At 43.3% G+C, this 5,761-nt stretch overlaps 1 non-coding gene across 1 annotated transcript; it reads right to left on the minus strand.

Annotated features, from left to right (window-relative positions):
- Positions 1 to 3,468: 3,468 nt before the first annotated feature.
- Positions 3,469 to 3,573, minus strand: LOC114906699. The gene has a single exon (XR_003796514.1). It is a non-coding gene; the product is annotated as a U6 spliceosomal RNA (small nuclear RNA).
- Positions 3,574 to 5,761: the final 2,188 nt, after the last annotated feature.

The raw sequence follows: 5,761 nt of genomic DNA on the forward strand, positions 1-5,761 counted from the left end.
TGGTTGGTGGGGTTTGAGTCCAGGAGATCTCGCCACTGGTGCCCACTCACCAGTGGGTGAAGCTGGGTCCTGGGGCTAGTGTCAGCCCACTGGTGGGTAGAACCAGGTCCTGGGGTCTCTGGCTGAAGGGCCCAGGGGTCCCAGAGCTGGGGTCTGACTACTGGTGGTTGAGGCCAGTTCTTGACATGGCTGCAGGGTCTGGGGTGTCCTGAAGCTTGTGTCAGCCCACTGGTGATTGAGGATGGATCCTAGAGCAGCTGGCTGAGGCCCTCAAGATGTCTCAGAGCTGGTGTTGGCCTGCTGGTGGGTAAGGGCGTGGCCCAGTGGGTCCCAGGGCTAGTGCCAGCCTGCTGGTGGGTGGTCTGAGTCCTGCCATGGCAGGCTGTGGGGCTGCAGTTGTCCTTGGGCAGGTGTCTGCCCACTGGTGGGTGAGGCTGGTTCCAAGGCTAGAGATTGCTCACTGGTGGGTGGGTCCAGGTACCAGGGTGTCCTAAAGCTGGTGCCTGCCCACTGGTGGGCAGAGCTGGGTCCTGCGGTCTCTAGCTACAGGGCCCTGGGGGTCCTGGGTCTAGTGCCTGTGCTCTGGTGTATGGGGCTGGGTCCTGGGCCCTCTGTTGATAGGGCTGTGTCCAGGGGAAGCTGTGGGCTCAGGGGGTCTTAAGGCAGCTTGCCTGATGGTGGGTGGGGCTGTCCCTGCCTGGCTAGTTGCTTGGCCTGAAGCATCCCAGTATGGGTGCCTATAGACTAGTGGGCAGGGGCAAGGCTGGGTCCCCAGGCTAATAAACTAGAGGGAGTATTCCAAAATGGCACTTGCCAGCACCAGTGTCTGTGTCCCCAGGGTGACCTCCAGTTGCCTCCTGCCTCTCTGGGAGACTCTCCAAGATCAGCAGATGGGTCTGACCCAAGCTCCTTTCAAATTACTGCTGCAGCCCTGGGTCCTGGAGTGTGTGAGATTTTGTGTGCACCCTTTAAGAATGGAATCTCTCTGGGCTTCCCTGGTGGCGCAGTGGTTGAGAGTCCGCCTGCCGATGCAGGGGACACGGGTTCGTGCCCTGGTCCGGGAAGATCCCACATGCCGCAGAGCGGCTGGGCCCGTGAGCCATGGCCACTGAGCCTGCGCATCTGGAGCCTGTGCTCCACAATGGGAGAGGCCACAACAGTGAGAGGCCCACGTACTGCAAAGAAAAAAAAAAAGAATGGAATCTCTGTCTCCCACAGCCTTCTGGCTCCCCTGAAAGTAAGCCCCACTGGCCTTCAAAGCCAAACTTTCTGGGGGATCATCTTCCTGATGCTGGACATTTGGGCTGGGGAGCCTGATGTGGGGCTCAGACCCCTTTCTCCATGGGGAGAACCTCTGCAATTGTAATTATTCTCCCATCTGTGGGTTGCCCACCCTGGGGTGTGGGTCTTGACTGTACTGTGACTCTGCCCATCCTACTCATCTCATTGTGGTTCTTTTTTTTTTTTTTTACGGTACGTGGGCCTCTCACTGTTGTGGCCTCTCCCGTTGCGGAGCACAGGCTCCGGACACGCAGGCCCAGCGGCCATGGCTCACGGGCCCAGCCGCTCCGCGGCATGTGGGATCTTCCCAGACCGGGGCAGGAACCCGTGTCCCCTGCATCGGCAGGTGGACTCTCAACCACCGAGCCACCAGGGAAGCCCCATTGTGGTTCCTTTTTTATGTCTTTAGTTGTAGAAGATCTTTTCTGCTAGATTCTGGCCTTTCTCATCAATAGTTGCTCTGTAAATAGTTGTAATTTTGGTGTGGCTGTGAGAGGAAGTGAGCTCAGAGTCTTCCTACTATGCCATCTTGACCAATAAAACTATTAAAAAATATTTTTATCTTTGACAATCTGACAGGTAAAAAATAGAAACCTATAACTAATAAATATTTTTGTTTTTTAACTAAAAATACATGCACATGGTAAAAAACAACTCAAGCAATATAAAAGGATATACAATTAAAGTTATATATTACCCGTATTCCTTAGTTCCCTTGGTTCCCTTTCCAGAGAACCCCACTGTCAGTTTCTTGCTTATCCTCCAGATATATTCTATGCAAACCATGGATATACAAGTATAAATGGGTATATATGTGTGTGTGCACATGCATTTGGATATCTATCTGTCTGGTTATTGATGAAAATGGGAGTTTATCATACTTTTTTCACTTAAAATATATCATATCCATATATCCATTTCTTCTCTCTTTTTGTCACAAATGGTAGCAGGCTATTCACTCTGCTTTTTTCACTTAATATATTTTTGAGATTGTGTCATATCAATACATTTATATCTGCCTTATTCTTTTGTATGGCTACATCATAATTTACTTAACCAGTCCCAGGCATTTTGGTTGTTTCCAATATCCTGTTATTACAAATGATCTCCCTGAACATACTTATTTGTACACATGGGTCAGCATATTTTTAGGATAAATTCCTAGAAGTATGGTTGCTGTATCAAAGTATATAGTGGTTGATGTTATCCCTGCCCAACATCCATTCCATATCTTCCCCATTGTTTAGCAGTCATAAAGTTTGAAGGGGGTAGAATTGATCTCACTCCCAGCTTCTGGAGGGGGTGCACCACACATGTAACCCAGTCAGGGTAAGTCCATCCCCCATGTCTCAGTTATTGGTTCAAGCAACCCAGGCCTTAGCCAATCAATGTATACTATTGTCCTGTCAAGGGGAAATTTCAGGAATGGGCCAATGATGCAAGTCAGTGAAATGTTAGAGGATATTTTTTGAAGTATTTGGGGGAAGAAGGGTTTCTTTTTGTTTTTGTTTGCTCTTCTGAGAGAGAACAAAAGCCAGCTTTGTCTCTTCTTTTGGACAGTATGGTGTAGCTGATGTGAAGACTTCAAGTGCTGCAGCCCTTTTGCTACCAAGAAGGGAGTCAGATTTACAGTGGAGCTCGCACTTTGGATGACTGAACTGACAGATGGAAGGAAATTAGGTCCCTGGTGATATTGTTGATCCACAAAATCAAACCAATTTCAGAGCTCACTCATCCCCTGGAATTTGCAGTTATTTGAACTGATAAATCCTCTTTATTTATTTATTTATTTATTTATTTTGCGGTATGCGGGCCTTTCACTGTTGTGGCCTCTCCCGGTGCGGAGCACAGGCTCAGGACGCGCAGGCTCCGGACACGCAGGCTCAGCGGCCATGGCTCACGGGCCTAGCCGCTCTGTGGCATGTGGGATCTTCCCGGACCGGGGCACGAACCCGTGTCCCCTGCATCCGCAGGTGGACTCTCAACCACTGTGCCACCAGGGAAGTCCTAAATCCTCTTTATTGTTTAAGCCTATTGGAGTTGGGTTTTCTGTTACTTACCAATAAAAAGGCATATATACTTAAAATTTCTTTTCTTTTTTAAGAAATTTTTATTGGAGTATAGTTGATTTACAATGTTGTGTTAGTTTCAGGTGTACAGCAAAGTGATTCAGTTATACATGCATTCAAAATTATGGAACGCTTCACGAATTTGCATATCATCCTTGCGCAGGGGCCATGCTAATCTTTTGTATCGTTCCAATTTTACTATGTGTGCTGCCAAAGTGAGCACACTTTAAAATTTTTTTGATAAGTTGCCTTACAAAAAATATACCAATTTACAATCCAACAACAGAATATGAGAGTGTTTCTCCACAGCCTCGCCAAAACAATATATTATCAAACTTTCTGATATTGCCATCTTTCTAGGAAAAGAGTGGTATCTTAACACAATCTTTTTATCATGAGTAGGGTTAAGCTTTTTTTGGTTTGTTTATTTTTTTTTGCCTGCACCGTGTGGCATGCGGATCTTACTTCCCCAACCAGGGATTGAACATGTCCCCCCTGCAGTGGAAGTGCAGAGTCCTAACCGCTGGACCACCAGGGAATTCCCTGTTTTCTAATATACTTAGAAGTCACATATATTTCTTTTCGTGTGTGTGTGTGTGTGTGTGTGTGTGTGTGTGTGTGTATTGCTCATGTCCTTTGCCTAGTTTTCTATTTCTATTTCTCTTTTTTATTGCTTTGTAAAAGCTGTTTGTATTCTAGGTAAATCAGGCCTCTGTTATGTGGGTTGAAATATATTTTCTGAATTTCTCCTTTGGCCTTTGATTTTCTTTTTGCATTTTTTATGGCAAAAAATATGTAACACAAAATTTACCATTTTAAAGTGTACAATTCATTGGCATTAAGTACATTCACAATGTTGTATAATCTTCACCACTATTTATTTCTAGAACTTTTTCATCATCCCAAAGAGAAACTCTGTACCTATTAAACAGTAATTCTCCATTGTCCCTTCCCAACAGCTGTGGTAAACTCTATTCTACTTTTTGTCTTTTTTTAATATAAATTTATTTATCTTTATTTTTGTCTGTGTTGGGTCTTCGTTGCTGCGTGTGGGCTTTCTCTAGCTGAGGCGAGCGGGGGCTACTCTTGGTTGCAGTGCGCGGGCTTCTCATTGCAGTGGCTTCTCTTGTTGTGGAGCACAGGCTCTAGGTGTGCAGGCTTCAGTAGTTGTGGCACGTGGGCTCAGTAGTTGTGGCTTGCAGGCTCTAGAGTGCAGGCTCAGTAGTTGTGGTGCATGGGCTTAGTTGTTCCACGGCATGTGGGATCTTCCCAGACCAGGGCTTGAACCCATGTACCCTGCCTTGGCAGGCGGATTCCTAACCACTGCGCCACCAGGGAAGCCCCCTTTTTGTCTTTATGAATTTTCCTATTGTACGTACCTTATATGAGTGTAATTGTACAATATTTGAACTTTTCTGTCTTATTTCATTTAGCATAATGTTTTCAAGATTCATATTTATTGTAGCATATATCAGAATGTTATTCCTTTTTATGGCTGAATAATATTCCATTGCATGTATATACCAAATTTTATTTATCCATTCATCTGTTGATGGACACTTGGGTCATTTCTACCTTTTGGCTATTGTGAATAATGCTGCTGTGAACATTGGTGTACAAGTATCTGTTTGTGTCCTTGCTTTCAATTTCTTTGGGAGTGGAGTTTTTGTATCATATGGTAATTCTATGTTTAACTTTCTGAGAAACCATCAAACTATTTCCCACAGTAGCTGCAAACATTTTTACCTTTCCACCAGCAATGTACAAAAGTTCCAATTTCCTTTTTTAAAAAAATTTATTTTTTAAAAAATAAATAAACAATTTTCATTTTTTTAAATAATTTTTATTTTTTAAAGTAAATTTTAAAATTTTTTAAAATTTTTTTAAAAATTAAAAAAAAATTTTTTTTAATTTTAAAAAGAATTTTTATTTTTTAAAATAAACAATCTCCAACAAGCTTGGAGATTGTTGTTGTTGTTATTGTTTTCAGATTCCACATATGAGAGAGATCATATGGTATTTGTCTTTCTCTGTATGACTTATTTCACTTAGCATAATGCCCTCGAGATCCATCCATGTTGTTGCAAATTGCAAGATTTCATTCTTTTTAATGACTGAATAATATATATTTCTTTATCCATTCATCCATTGATAGTTACATTGTTTCCATATCTGAGCTATTGTAAATAATGCTGCAATGAACATGGGGGTGCATACATCTTTTCAAATTAGTATTTTTGGGTTTTTTTGGATAAATACCCAGAAGTGGAACTGCTGGATCATATGGTAGTCCTATTTTTAATTTTTTGAGGAACCTCCATACTGTTTTACATAGTAGTTGCATCAATTTACATTCCTACCAACAGTGCACAAGTGTTCCCTTTTCTCCACATCTTTGCCAACAATTGTTA

This window comes from Monodon monoceros, unplaced genomic scaffold, assembly GCF_005190385.1.
Source record: "Monodon monoceros isolate NGI ecotype Baffin Bay Population unplaced genomic scaffold, NGI_Narwhal_1 Super_Scaffold_22, whole genome shotgun sequence".
Lineage (NCBI taxonomy): Eukaryota > Metazoa > Chordata > Mammalia > Artiodactyla > Monodontidae > Monodon > Monodon monoceros.